Below are 16,167 nucleotides of genomic sequence, written 5' to 3' on the forward strand. Positions count from 1 at the left end.
AAGTAAAGCCATTTTTAGCTACATAAACCGAGAATCTCCCGCCTTAACCGGGTCTATGGCATGTATCCACTTGGATAGTTTGCGCGTACGGAGACACCATGCATACAGAAAGACATCAGAAGACGTTTGTTGAGGAGCGTGGAAGCCAGGAGTCATACAGCGCCTTTCTTTTGGGGTTTCACTCCATAAATCCCATTTTAAAATCAGGCCAGGTTGAAAGATATAACTTGGCCATAATCATGCTTATTGTTTATATTTACTATGCCATACTGCGTTCCAACAGGATTACCACCTCATGGAGTAAGCCATAACATCTCGCTATTGCCACGTTTGATAGACAAGTTTACAAAATTAATAACTCTGTTCACCACATGGAATAAAATAGACTTAACCCCTTCGCTGCGCGCGTCGGCCAATGGCCGTCGCGAGCACTGCTTCGGTAGTGCGGCGCACGTCCGTTGGCCGATGCGCCCTGCCCACTCTTCAGAACTCCCGCACCGCGGCGGGATTTGTGTTGCGGGTTAAGGAGTTAAACCCTGAAACACCAACGGTAAACAATGTTCCCCACTGCGGATTCTGACCGTAACCACCCAATGACAACACATAAAGGAAAGGTCTAGCCCAGGGGTCTGCAGCCTCTTCTGTAACAAGAGCTACTTATGTTGAAAGAAAATCATCCCAAGCTACTAATATTATTAGAGTTATAGTAGTGATGACATTAGACAGGATTCTGTTAGTGCCCCCCCCTATGCAAGAATGCAAGCAGCGGTCACCTCAGTGAATCAGGCAGGGTTGCCAGAATTTTTTTAAAAAAGGATGAGTCACCTTGGAAAGGCTTTAAAAAGTAAATACATGTTCTTGGCCATATAGCAATGCTGCTGGTGCCAAGAACATTATACAGTTAATAAGTCTCACCAATGCCACATCATTTATCACTCAGATATCAACTTAAAAAAAAAATATTTAGGAAATTCAATAATTTTTCATCATGCATCAGTTTATGAGCTAGGAAAAAGCACACATTATCGTCTCAAACACACACTTTCAGTTTTGGAACAAATATATTAATTCAACCAAGCAGACGCTTAAACTTTAGTAGGCTGGACTGCAACCTAGAGGAGCTACTCACAGGTAGCTGGAGATTTACTAGTAGCTCACGAGCTACTCGTTGGAGAGGCCTGGTCTAGCAATTCGAACACGTTTTTCCCTTATTATATGGAAATAATGGTGGAGCTCAGAAAAAAGCTCTACACAGAAGTGAAAGCTACATTATATAAATGAGCCTTAACAGAACCCTGACAAGGTGGGCAGGTCACTGGGGTGGTCCAGCGGGGATCCTCTCTGCACTGAACTAGCACACTTGCCATCTAGTCGCGGCTTTACTACTTCGGCGAAATATGCTGGAAATAGACTCGGTACTCTACATCGGATGTATGACGGTACAACGCGTACCGTTTCAACGCGTGCCTTTACAGCGCGTCTTTAAAAACGCAAGTCGTTACAACGACTTGCGTTGTTGGGCGCGGATAGTAAATAGTATACATTTCCTATTCTAACACCAGTATCCGCGGATAGTAGGGAAGGTGTTGGAATAGTAAATATACTATTCTTTATCCTTTAGCACCCTCCAGCGCAAGTCGTTGTTTTCGGCTTGCGTTGTAAAGGACGCGTCATAAAAGCACTGCGGGGTAACTTCCGCGTTGAAAAAGATGTCCCCCTCTACATCTGGAGAGGGCCTACAACAGTGATATTTCTTGAAGGATAGATTCTGGGCGATGGCATTAAGGACCATGTCCTCCCTAGTGGTGGGCGAGTGGGCTAGCTCGAAAGTGTGGAAACCAGAGATGAACTTTCTAATCCCAGCCTTCCCATTCGGTTAAACTGTGTGTCCTTGGGCAATCACTTTTTGAACTTACTCTTTCTTTCTTTGAACTTTCTGTCAAGACGAGCATCATTTTTAATCCATGTAAACACTGCTAGTAAATATCTAGTTACAAACTGGGCTAGCTATTAGCTGGAGGTGGATTAGAGACATTACCTAGTCTCCTGGTCTAATCACCCAAATGAAATATGGTGGTAAATTAGACACAGCGCCAGGTGTGATCCTCCTCTCCTGCTTGCCCTGAGTGGCATAACCAGGAAAGTTGGCACCGCCAGTAGCTCGACGTGGGCACCGGGACAGATAACACAAAAGAGGGGACAAACATGCAGAAAATTGGACAGTTGACCACCCTAGATGGGATTTGTAGTCCTAATTACAGAATGTGATTTCTGGACTACAAGTACCTGAATGCAAAGACCAAAGCTGGAGTGGACGAGCTATTTACGCGTGGAATGTGGACACTTGAGCTGTGACTGGTCAGTACATTAGTGCACAATGTGACACCTAGTGAAAGATGATATTGCAATGTCTTCAAATGGCTTAATAACAAATCATTATTTTTGTGTAGGTCTAGCTGTTTCTTTTCCTTTCCAGTCAACTCTCCGCCTCCTAGACGCCCTCGGGCATTAGTTAGCACTTTACAAATATACAATCAAATCAAATCATTGCAGGTGTCACGTGTGAACAGACAGCATCCACACTCTAGTGGGGCAGTTTCCAATCCTGCCACCCTGGGTACAAAAAAGAAAAAAAACTGAGAAATGCTATGGGACATTTTGCTGCCAGACTGTAGCCTAGCTGAGCCGACTCCGCCTTTCATCTTTCTAAAGGTCGATGCGTGAGCATCAATACAGTTGTTTCGGATGTGCTCCTTATAAACTGATACAGGGGAGAGGTGGCTCAACCTGGGGGCAAGGAGAAGGTCACAAGGTCTTGTGCATGCAAAGGAAAGTGCGTCATTTCCGGCAGAAGGGTAAGTTTGGTGGTGGTGTAAAGCTACCAGGTCAATCCATTCTCAATTTCCTCGTCTAATTTTCAGACCAAAAGCACAAATGTGTCTCGTCTATACTCCACATTTCATCTATTACTGATCCACAGGTCTCCTTTCATGCCTGGGTCAAAAACAAAGTGAAACCTGCCAGTAAAGAGCATTGGGGCTGGACGGCCTCCCATAGGAGACGCGGAATCCCCATACAATGACACAGAACAGGTGGCAAAATGCTTATAAAAAACAAGCACTGGCAAAGCCAATAGGTCTCGCCTTTGTGACCTATTGGCTTTCCCAGTGTTTTTTAGCCACGCCGAATGCCACCCACTTTGCTGTGCAAAAAGACTAAAGTTTAAAAAAAAAGCTGTGACGCACTCGCCATTTTGTTGCGCTCGCACCACACATGAACGTGTCAATATGATTACGAAGGTGTTTTTTTTTCTTTGTAGTTAGTTAGGTGGTGGAAGCGTTATATCGACGATGTGTTGGTGGTGTGGAGAGGCACTCTTGATTCGGTCAAAGAATTCCATCTGTGGTTAAACACCGGAAATCAGTATCTCAAATTTACGATGGAGGCACATAATGAAAGAATTGCTTTCCTAGATCTGTCCATTTATGCCACACCTGCAGGCTTGCAGAGTGAGCTTTACAAGAAACCCATGGCGCGCAATTCTCTGCTCCTATACCAAAGCTATCACCCTAAATCCTTATGCCAGAATTTACCCTATGGACAGTTCCTACGGGTTCGTAGGAACTGTTCCAGTAAGGAGGATTTTGAGACACATGCGAGAAAACTCAGTACACAATTGAGGGAGAGACATTATCCAAACTCGCTCATCAAGAGATCAAAGAAAAGGGCGATGAACAATAATAGAGAAGCTCTCCTCGAACCTCCCATTGCAAAACCACTGTTAGAAAGGCTCACATTTGTGAGCACTTTCAATACAAGAAGCAATGTTATCCAGAAGATTGTTAGAAGACATTGGCGCCTTCTCAATCATGGCAAGGAGAAGATAGCGCAACCCTTATTTGCCTTCAAAAGAGCCAGTAGCATCCGTGACCGGCTTGTACACACTCGCCCCAAAGAGATCACTAAAAAGATTGGTGAAACCTGATGGAATCTACCCCCTGTGGTAGGGCACCATCCTTGTGGTACCTGTTCAATTTGTCCGCAGACTAAACACACAAGCCAAATAGACATAGGTACAAATAGACCTTGGGTGCAGAACAATTTTACAAATTGCAACAGCAACAACCTAATCTATATGCTGACATGCCCTTGCTCCATCCGGTACGTGGGCATGACCACTCGAAAAGTTCGCACAAGAATGCTAGAGCACAAGAGCTCTTTTCGCTGTAAGAAGTCCAACACCAAACTTACAAGACACTTCCTGGAGCATGCACATCTGGAAACGGACTTCCAATGGACTGTCCTTGAGAAGCCCTTTATACCAGGCCATGTAAGTGATGTGTCCGGTTATTTGTTCTTAAAGGAACAAAAGTGGATTCACAGGCTTCAGTCTGACAAATGTGGAATGAACAATGACATTCCTTGGACCTTGCTGTAGGTTGCCTTCCCTAGGTCCAACCACTCTTTTACAACAATACAACTGGAGATGTGAGTTATTAATCCCATCAACACAGTTATGGCAGTGATAGGCATTAATTGCAGCTATAGCTATTTCACACAAATGATCTTTTTACCTCAAAGTGAGTTTTGCACGAACCAGCAGGACACACTTCTGTCATTGACATACACCACAAGAGTAGTCAAGATTTGGGACACACATTAATGGATTTAGGGACACTAATAGTCCATGGTGTGTGAGGACTAGTATGGATGTTCTATTGTATATACATAAGTTCCCTTAGATTCTATATGAGCTACGTTACTCGCTAGGTACACAATTGCTAGCATCAATAACGGAAGGACACACCATGTGCTGATGGGCAATATGCGATGCGTTTGATATGCACTGCTCCGCGTCAGCAAATGGGTACATAAGCAACCCTTTTCAAATTCTAAGAATATTGTTACTACTCTTGAGAGACAGTGCAGCCTGTTAATAGACATTGAACCATTAAAATGAAGGACATAGTTCTATCTAGCAGTTCCCCACGTGATGTCTTCTGTGTGTTATAGCAGAAATGCGCTTTTGGGTCACTTATTCTTCAGTTGAGGAGAGGACTACAAAGAGGGAGGAAATGACCTCATTCCGTAGTTCTGATCGCGAGTTCTCGCGATGTTTCGAGCGCTAAGCGTTGCCCTGCAGTACATGGCTAATATAAGAGGAATGAGTATGCCCCACATAGCATTCTCTCCTTCGCTCTATTTGACAAACAGAGGGAACCTCGGGGTTTGAATATGAATATAACAGTGTAGTAGAATGTTATTTGGGCGAACTCAGGCAAAGAGGACTACAAATATGGAAGAAATGATGTCATCCAGTAGTTCCTAATGCAAGCTTTCGCGTTCTTTCGCGCTTGTCGCGTTTTTTTGAGTACAAAGTAGTGCGCTTTGATTTACACCATATAACATATGAATTGAGTAGATCCCACAGTATATTCTCTTGTGGTTCTAACTGATAGGGAGAGTGAGCCCTTGGGACATTATTCTCAACTTAGCAGCACAGTACAATGTTACTTGAGAGTATTTTTGATGGAGGGATACCATACAAACACACCTCCTTGGAAACTATGAATGATGACACCATCTACCAGTCGGTGCCTCCCCCAAGTCTCAGATGGAAGCTTGAGGCACCGACGGATAGGTGAGTCCTTAAGGTGTTCATAGTAGGTGATAGTCAGCTTGTACAGCTGTATAAATATTTTATTCACATTTAATGATACATAAAGAGTTTTCAGCCTATTAGTTATCCCACTATGATTAAGTTACCAGTCTGGATGAGAATAGATTGGTGTCTAGTGTTTTGAGACTCCTAAGGGCTGGGCACACAGAGTTTTGGGGTTTGAATTCTCTCACATGGTGGCCTTAGATATAGGGGATTTGTCCCACAGAAATGAGGTTGGGCATCATAATAAGGTTTATTTACCTTGCTTGATGGCGCTCTATTTCTGTTTTACTTCCTATATCTACAGTGCGGGGCCTCGTATAACCTGAGCACGGTCCAGGTGAGGTGAGGTCCTTTCCCCTACCAAGAAGGGTGAGCATTAATAAATCAATCCTTTCTTTAAAAAGGTAATTTTGGTGATACACAATGCATAAGTGAAGGACACAGCTAATTTATAATAATGTCTATACATTTTCCTCCACAGAATTCATATTTTCAAATTGATATGGAGGGGTAATGTCGTTGGTTGTTACAGGTCGTACCGTATTCAACCTTATTTGATCACATTTTATATATTTCTCCTTGGTGATGGTGGTGTTTTCTTTGTTTTCACTACTATGAGTGCAACTATCGTAAGAACATAGGCCCTGACGAATGCCGAGGGATTCAATACCCAATAGGCAGAAACATGTTGGCCCTCTATTAGACAGATATTTGCTGACTGTCTTTCCTTTGCACTGTTCTGGTTTTTAATTAGGAGGCGTGTCTTGTCCACAGAATAAAGTTATTACTAGGTGGACACTCCATCCTATTTTAAAGTCACAATTTTTCTGTTGCACTGTTGTTTAATTTACCATCAAAGATCAGCCATCTCAGACGGTTTGTTTATGTTGGTTGTCCAAATCCTTAATTAGCAACCAATGGTGCGGTGTTTGATGTCCCAATGATCAGGGGACCAGCCTGACATGCACCAGGGTTTGGCCAAATGATAGGACTGATCATTGAGTCAATTTGATGGAAACCCTTTGCTAATCGCTTTGAATTTGTTGGCCAATTTTGAACTGTCCAAGCTGTGTTGGTTTTTTCCTTATGCACTTAGTATCAACCACTATATTGCAATACGCTGTCTTTATGTGATTTATACACTCCGAGATCTTGTTGACTCGGTTTGACAGCACAGCCTCATAATTAAGCTGTTAGACCCCCTGTGTTTTTCTGTGTTATACAGTTGGTAGTAGCTGGGGATAAGAACCAGGTATGGGTCTTTAAACTTTATATCCCTGTGACCCTCTTTAAATTGTTGTGTTGTTGTTTATTAGTTAGCACTTTTCAAACATACAATCAAATCAAAACATTGCAGGTGTCACGTGTGAACAGTCAGCATCCTTACTCTAGTGGGGCAGTTTCCAATCCTGCCACCCTGGGGATAAAAAAGAAAAAAAACTGAGAAATGCTATGGAACATTTTGCTGCCAGACTGTATCCTAGCTGAGCCGCCTCCGCCTTTCATCTTTCTATAGGTCGATGCGTGAGCATCAATACAGTTGTTTCGGATGTGCTCCTTATAAACTGATATAAGGGAGAGGTGGCTCAACCTGGGGGCAAGGAGAAGGTCACAAGGTCTTGTGCATGCAAAGTAAAGTGCGTCATTTCCGGCAGAAGGGTAAGTTTGGTGGTGGTGTAAAGCTACCAGGTCAATCCATTCTCAATTTTCTCGTCTAATTTTAACACCAAAGGCACAAATGTGTCTCGTCTATACTCCACATTTCATCTATTACTGATCCACAGGTCTCCTTTCATGCCTGGATCAAAAACAAAGTGAAACCTGCCAGTAAAGAGCATTGGGGCTGGACGGCCTCCCATAGAAGACGCGGAATCCCCATACAATGACACAGAACAGGTGGCAAAATGCTTATAAAAAACAAGCACTGGCAAAGTCAATAGGTCTCGCCTTTGTGACCTATTGGCTTTCTCAGTGTTTTTTAGCCACGCCGAATGCCATCCACTATGCTGTGCAAAAAGACTAAAGTTTAAAAAAAAACCTTTGACGCACTCGCCCTCGCTATTTTGTAGCGCTCGAACCACACATGAACGTGCCAATAAGATTACGAAGGTGTTTTTTCTTTTCTTTTTAGTTACCGATCCGATGGGTAACTAAAGAGAATATAAACATGCAAAGGCATTTTTTTAAGCGGATTGATGGGCAGGGCAAGCATAGCAACTGATGTTAGAGTGGGCGGTGGAACGCTGAGAGGACGCAAAGCAACACAAGGCCAGGTGGTAAAGCAATGCAGAGAGGCACGCTGGTGAGCGCAGGAGGCAAGGACAGGCAAAAGCTGTAGCCGAGCAACAGAAAGTGCAGGGGAAGAGACGAATATGAGGAAGACGGCAGGAAAACACATGCACTCTAATGGAGTGCTTCACACAGCAAAAGTAGTGCTCGGGAAGCAAGTACTGGGAGCATTAATGGCTGCTAACCAATCAAAGAGACTGTGAAGAGGCAATGCTCCATGGGTGGGACGAACCCATGATTGACAAGCTCGGGCATGAATAAGTGGCAAGCAAATGAAAGTGATGAGGAAGGCCAACCAATGGTAAGCAACGGGCAGCTTCAAGCCCCTCCATGTTCTTGGTGTCACAACATGCCTCAAGAGGCGGTAGGCCCGATCTAGGGAGGGTAAACCCTGGATCAAAATATATTTATTTATGTTGTGTAAGGCTCATTCTATGCCCAGTCGGGGCGGGAGAGCACTGTACAACATGGAGAACCAGCATGGAATAAGAGCAGGGAGACCAAAATAACCGCACAAGAAGACGCCAAAACACTGCAATGCAGCAAGACCATAGATGCTGCTCGCTTGTCCTTGCAGCTAGAAGTGCAAGGCCCACAAATGGCTGTGCAGATTCAAGTGCAAGGCCCAGAAATAGTCGTGCAGGCAGATGTGCAAGGCATGCAAACGATCGTGCAGCCAGAAGTGCAAGGCATACAAACGGACGTGCAGCCAGAAGTGCAAGGCATACAAACGGTCGTGCAGGCAGATGTGCAAGGCATACAAACGGACGTGCAGCCAGAAGTGCAAGGCATACAAACGGACGTGCAGCCAGATGTGCAAGGCATACAAATGGCCGTGCAGCTGGATGTGCAACCAAGCAGCCGTCGGTGCAACACAGAGAAAACTATATAGAAGTGATACACGTGGAGGTGACCCTAGAGGGGGAAGGGCATGACGTGCCACGGTGCAGTGCCGCGCAGTGAGAGGTGACACTAATGGTGCTGTAACTGACGGTGACAATAAGACAGTGGCGCACATAAACGCACGGCTAGGACTGAAAAACACAGAAGCCAGACGTGTTCGTGCAGTCAGAGGTGAGGGTTCACAGAACGTTGCAGCTAAAAGTGAACGATGCGCTACGCCGCACTGGGTCAAGCGCCTAGAAGTGAAAAGTGCCACACGAAGCCATGCGGTGTCTCGACAGTGCCACAAAAGATGCAAATATCTCGGCCCTTGCTCCTCTTTCTTTCCGCTGCTGTTTTCCCTCAGATCATCCCAAGAAACGAATATCTGCCCGCAGTCGTCAGCGCCCAAAAGCAAACAGAAAGCAGCGCTACATATTGACAACGTGTAACTAGAACATACTCCATATAAACAGTTTACCCCTATCTCTCAGGTCCAATTCAGATCTTACCTCTTTTAGGAAGCACCTAAAAACTTATTTGTTTAATAAATAGTTCTGTTCTTGTTCTGTCACTTGCCTAGCTGTCCATACACTGTTAGCTTTAGCGCTTGGACGCCTCTAGGCAGCTAATTGCGCTTTACAAAACACATTTTCATTTCACTTCATAAATCTGGATCTGGCCCGGTTATGTCAGTTAGAATCTGCAAATTGACATGAATATGACATTAAAATAAGTTCGAAGATATTAATGATAATCCGCGAACACACAGCGCTCGAGGCGCTATAGATACCGTGCACTTTACAAACAGATGGCAAGGGATGCGACATAGACAGAACATGCTGCACATCACAAGCTAGAGGGACGGTGTACACTTTACAGCAAGAGAGAGGCTAGTAATGGTAATCCGCGTACACACAGTGCTCGAGGCGCTATAGATACAGTGCACTTTACAAACAGATGGCAAGGGATGCGGGTCACTAATAGACAGAACATGCTGCACATCACGAGCTAGAGGGACAGTGTACACTTTACAGCAAGAGAGAGGCTAGTAATGGTAATCCGCGTACACACAGTGCTCGAGGCGCTTTAGATACAGTGCAAACAGGTGGCAAGGAATGCGGGTCATAGCGCATAGATGGAACATGCTGCACATCACGAGCTAGAGGGACGGTGTACACTTTACAGCAGGGGAGAGAGCTTTACACGCCCCGTTCACCAAAAGCCATATACATTGTCGCCATAAGATGTACCCAGTGTACAAAGGTAGCGAGGCGTGCAATGTACGTAGCAAAATAACAGGTACGTGTACAGAGAATACACAAACTGTACGTCACAGCAAAAAGCACGGTGTACGTTGGCAGACAGAGACTGTGTAAAGTACTTTTAAACAAACACGCTATATATATATTACAACCGGAACAAGAGTACTTCTAAACAAACACACCATACATTCGGAACAAGAGTACTTTTAAACAAACACACCATACATTCGGAACAAGAGTACTTTAAAACAAGAGTACTTTAAAACAAACACACTATACATCCGGAACAAGAGTAGTTTTAAACAAACACACTATACATCCGGAACAATAGTACTTTTAAACAAACACACTATACATTCGGAACAGTGCCCCACAACTCTGAGCATCACGAACATCACAATGCCCGTAAACACGTTGAATAACCCCCCCCCCCCCCCAAAAAAAACACTATACACGACGCGATTGAGGTTTACTCCACAGTGTAAATGTGAGAATGGTGCATAGGACCAGCAGACATGGGACACAGGTAACCACAAGTACATCACCCCACCTGCAGTAGAGTACAGTCTACCGTGACCTTACCGACCCCTGAGCGCCCCCGGAGGGACCATGCCTACAGTCCCCTATAGAGTACACAGCCAGCCCTACAGTGCCCCTATAGAATACACAGCCAGCCCTGCCGTGCCCCTATAGAATACACAGCCAGCCCTACAGTACCCTTATAGGACCATGCCTACAGTCCCCTATAGAGTACACAGCCAGACCTACAGTGCCCCTATAGAATACACAGCCAGCCCTACAGTACCCTTATAGGACCATGCCTACAGTCCCCTATAGAGTACATAGCCAGACCTACAGTGCCCCTATAGAATACACAGCCAGCCCTACAGTACCCTTATAGGACCATGCCTACAGTCCCCTATAGAGTACATAGCCAGACCTACAGTGCCCCTATAGAATACTACAGTGCCCCCATAGAATACACAGCCAGCCCTACAGTACCCTTATAGGACCATGCCTACAGTGCCCCTATAGAATACTACAGTGCCCCCATAGAATACACAGCCAGCCCTACAGTACCCTTATAGGGTCATGCCTACAGTGCCCCTATAGAATACACAGCCAGCCCTACAGTACCCTTATAGGGTCATGCCTACAGTGTCCCTATAGAATACACAGCCAGCCGCACAGCGTCTTTATAGACTACACAGCCAGAGGTACCGTGTCCTTATAGATCCAAGAGCGCTTCCGGAGATGTCGCCCGCAGACCCCTATAGAATACACAGCGCTGGCCGGTGACCGTTGCTCCCAGCGCCTCCTCTCACGCTCCATCCGCAGCCGCTTCCAGGCGCTGCGGATGCTGCTCCCTGAAGGTCGCGGTTCTGTCCGCACTGCGCACAAGGACATCTTACCTGAGCTCCTTCCTTCCCGGGGGTCCTTCAATCCGGGGGCACCGAGGGCAGGGCGGCACCGGGCACGGGCGGCAGGACAGGGAGGACAGTCTTCAAACTCTTTGCCGGTTCTGGGGTCTTTGTGACCGGCTCATTTGCATAGCCGCGCCCGAAGAGTCATGGCCCCGCCCCCTTCTCACCCTCACAGAGCGGGAGGCGGGATGCTGCGGTTCTTTGAACTGGACGGGCTCAATAGGGATGCGTTAGCACCGGGCAGCGGGCGCCCCCTACCGGAAAGATCCGGGTGTGCAATGCGATGAATATTCACGGACCGTTACTCCGAGGCACAGAGAGGCTGGGGAGACTGGTCTGGTGCATAAGAAGTCTATGGAGAAGAGAGCAGAGGCGAGCACTGAAGCGCACCAATACACCCTAAAGCTTCAAAACCATACTTTTCCGTTTATTATGAATTTTAGCCAGCCCCTTATTAGACCCCATTTTTACATGTTTGCCCTTGTTAGAAATTGGGTTGTTTGTTGAGGGGTGATCCTTTCTCAAGCAACAGCTATAAAACTTGTTTCTGTGAACCACAAAAAGTCATTAAATTAACCAGTGCGCAACCCTGGGTAACTTGGCACAGAGCAGTTAAGTTTAACTTAGAGGCACAAAGTGTGTAAAGTGTTTATGCAGCACACAAGCAGTTATAAAGTGCAACCACAACACAAGAAAAATCACAACCAATTTAGAAAAATAGAGTAAAATTTAACAAATTATTTGACGCCAAAACAATAAAAATCCAATCAGTAGAACTGGAGTTATGAATTTCAAAACTTTAAAGTGAAAAATAGCACCTAAAAGAACAAAGCACTAACCGTGAACATCAGGTTGTGTGAGACATAGGCAAATTCAAAAATTATGGCCGAACATTATACAGCTCAGTTCGGATGCACGAAATGGAGGGCCTGGTCTTCGTTTACCTTCAGAATTTTTTTTTAGACAAAATGCCTGAAAAGTTAAAGTTCAGTGGGGCAAGGCAGCTGGCAGTGTCCGAGGAGGAGATGTCATCGTTGGGGAGCCGCTAGGACGAATTTGCGGTGAAGATTTCTACATTCAAATTAAGCTCAGATTTATTAAGGGCTTGCGTGGTGCTTGCATAACACAAGCACTTGACTGGGATTTACCTAGCCATGTAAAGCCACTTTGCGTGGCTCTGCATGGATTAGTAAATAGCCACCCCGCGTAAAGGATGCAGTCCATCGGTTCAATATGGGTATTCCCATTCATCCATCCATGGATTTTGATGCAATCCTAAATTTACTAAGGCCAGTAAACCAGGAATTGCGTCAAAATGGTGCGCCTCCCTGACCCAGGAGCAACCAGGAGAAATATCTTTATTTCTCCTCTTTATTTCCTCTTTCCATATGCGCTGCATTCTACGCAACACATAGAAAGAGAAATATGCCCTTACAGAAGGTATCCCTTCCTTCACGAAAAGAATCCTGCTCGTAATGCAGGCCCCATTGTGCCATGCTGCAATGGGGCCATCATTGGTGCTAGGCAGCACACAGCGTGCCAACATCTTTGTAAATATGACACATTTCTGTCCTCTCCCTGTTGCACAATGCAGCGCAGCATGCACACTTAATGCGTTGCTTTGCAAGACTTTCTAGTAAATCTGCCATTGTCTCTTATTTTGAAAGTTGAACATTTCCAATCTCCAGCATGACGTAGCTGCAGGCTGTAGCTGATGAGTTCATGATTTTTTGCTTTGGAGAAGAACATAGCGGGAGCTACAGAGAAGTCAGGCTGACCGGCGATGCACCATGGGCGGATCGGCGAGCAGGGATGTCTCAGTTTACTACCAGTTCTCAAGGTACATTTTGGCTGAAAGTCCCAAGTTTTGGATTTGAGCACGTTTAGCACGCCTTCCGAGAGTTCAGGTCCTCCAAGAGTCCTTCACAGGTACAGAAGTGAACTTAAAAATGGGTCTGACAGTCCTAATTATATACCTGGCACCAGCTTTGAAGTGAAAGAAACTTATGGAGTTCCCCCCTCCCCCAGATGGTGTTGCAATTTTCTTCCTCTCTGCCTTGGTCCCAGAAAGTCTGGGGTCACAAATGGGCTAGTGTGAAGTTCTTTGTGTGTGGGCTGAGCACCTTCTTTAAAGTGCAAGTCAAGCTATGCACAGCTCCACCTCTTCCATCCTGACAGGCTGGTCCATCCTGCCAATGTCCAATCCCCCTATTGTGTGATTGTCTGTGAGTAATACGCAAAGCCCATATGATAACTACACCTAGTCATGTGACCCAGGAAACAGGCTGCAGGCACCACAGGGTTTGCAGAAGAAAATGCCAACTTTCTAAAAGTATATAAAAAAGAAAGCGATGGATAGCATGCTTCAATTCATCTCAGTCCCTGGTGATCGCTTGGGGTCGCATCTGAACCCCTCATTCTTTGCCCACCATTGCCACCTCAGTTTGGACACAGCCGTATACAAATCAGCCTTGACCTTGCTCCTTATGGGAACAGTCCAGCCCAAACTGCCAGGCCAGGTCCTCCCTGAACAAGAAACCAACAAGCAGTTTCGTCCTTATTATGGGCTCACCAGCCAGGTACATCTTGGTTCGAGTGGCACAGTGAGCACGGTACCCAAGTATACCTGTCACACTTAGGGCATCAAAAAGCAAGGTGGTGGATGGAACGCTTGAATTATTCTCAGCTACTTACGATCGCTCAGGGCCGCATCCCAATCCATTGTTTTTCGCTCACTATGTAACCTCGGTTTGGACTGAGCCGTATGTAAATCAACCTTGAGCAGGGCGAAACCAGACCTGGGTGGCTTGTGTTCCGGTTCAGGGAGGCCTGGCTTGGCAGTTCAGGCTGGACTGTTCCGATTGGAGCAGGGTCAATACTGATTTGTTTCTAAACCAGTTCTCTTTTCAGTATCAATAAGAATGAAAGAACAAGTTGCTCACCAACAAAAAAAATATGTGGATGTACCTGTTGTGTCTTTGGTATCATGGCACGTGCTACCCAGTTGATGGCACAGTCAAGTTTCGGAAGTCCAGACTCATGTTGAGGACTCAAATAGACTCTCTGTGAGTAGAGTTGGCAAGTTAGTGGGACAAGTACGTACAGTCCTCAGCAGGGCTTGACTGGCCATAGCGGGCACCAGGCGTTTTCCTGCTGGGCCGGTTTTTGAGTGGTGGGGGCCGGCTTTGTTACTGGGGGCCGGTTTTGCAGCAGCGTTGCAATATCAACCCCCTGTAACAAAAGCAGTAGCAATGCTGCTCACTAGCACCTCTGTCCACCCCCACCCGGGGCTGGTCCAACTGAATTGCCAGGGATGGTTTATGTTCCCAGTCCGGCCCTGCTACTCAGGTGACCCAGGGTGCCTTCCACAGCCAAGCAGGGATTCTGCAGTTTCTAAAAGTTAAAGGGCTCCTAAAACCACGGAGAAGCATCTTCCTGCTGTGGGTATCCAGGCCCCTTGCCCAGGTAACCATACTGAGACAGACCTGCACTGGTAAGGGGATGCATATCACCAGTCTGAAAGCTCTCCTTGACCAGGGAATGCCCACAAAACTGGACACTTTCACATTTTCCTGCCTCTTCTTAATTCGTTGTCCATATTTTGGGCCATATTTAGCAAGCTTTTGCTTTGCCCATGCACCACGCAATGGGGTGCAAAAGCGACACAAAACCTAATTGATATTTATCAAGCTCCGCAAGCAGGGCCAGACTGGGAACCAAAACCGGCCCTGATAAAGTGCTCGGACGACCCCCCCCCGGGGCTTGGGGGTGCCGCGGAACTCTTTGCCAGGGCTGGTTTTCGGCTGATTTTGTTACAGGACCGATTGTGCAAAAACGGCCCTGTAACAAAACCGTCCCAAAACCTGCCCCACCCGTGCGGCACACCGCAGGATTGCCCGGTGCCCGTTACGGTCAGTCTGGCCCTGTCCGCAAGGCCACCTTGCGGACAGTGGAACTCCCTTCCTCTTGAGCTCAGATCTACAACTCTGTACCCTCAATTTCGGAAGAAACTTAAAGCCCACCTATTTGACAAATGCTTTAACTAAACCACTTGGTGTTCCCCCCTTCCTCTTCTGTTCCCCTACTACTACCTTGGAGATCTGTCTATTGCAGCGCCATGAAACCGCTGGTGAAAGTGCGCTATACAAATATTTTAAACTCAAACTCAAACTCAAACCTTACGCAGCACTGCATTGCTTGCTAAATCTAGAGTAACGCAAAGCATAGGAAATTGTTGCATTACTCTGCGGAAGGGCGGTATTCCAGGGGAGGAGCCTGGGTGTTTCCCAAACATTCACCCATGGATTTTGGCTGGGAATGCATCAAAATGCTAAGCCTCCCCATTTGAGGCGTAATGAGGAGAAATATCTTTATTTCTCCTCTTTCTCTGTGTGCTACATTTTGCAGCACACAGAGAAAGAGGAAAATGCCTCTCAGTATTGTTTTTATGCAGGAAGGTGTCCCTTTCTGCAGAAAGCAATCCTGCCTACAACGCAGGCACCCTTGCACCATGACACAAGGGTGCCTGTTTTGGTGCTAGGCAGCCAAAAGTGTGGCTGGTGTAGTTCATAACAGCAAACCATCAACCACATGCTCCAGAAACACCAGGGTTCATATTAACTGCAAACCATGTACCACATGC

General features: G+C 46.1%; 1 protein-coding gene across 2 annotated transcripts in view; it reads right to left on the reverse strand.

Annotated features, from left to right (window-relative positions):
- RELT (RELT TNF receptor) overlaps positions 1 to 11,625 on the reverse strand; it is a 186,039-nt gene extending 174,414 nt beyond the window's left edge. The window contains exon 1 of one of the 2 annotated variants that reach the window (XM_086933845.1): positions 11,514 to 11,625. The gene's annotated coding sequence lies outside the window, so the exon portion shown is untranslated. The remainder of the gene's footprint in view (positions 1 to 11,513) is intronic. The other variant, XM_086933843.1, reaches the window with a different exon arrangement.
- Between the last annotated feature and the right edge of the window lie 4,542 nt (positions 11,626 to 16,167).

Source organism: Lissotriton vulgaris, chromosome 8 (assembly GCF_964263255.1).
Source record: "Lissotriton vulgaris chromosome 8, aLisVul1.2, whole genome shotgun sequence".
In the NCBI taxonomy this organism is placed as follows: Eukaryota; Metazoa; Chordata; class Amphibia; order Caudata; family Salamandridae; genus Lissotriton; species Lissotriton vulgaris.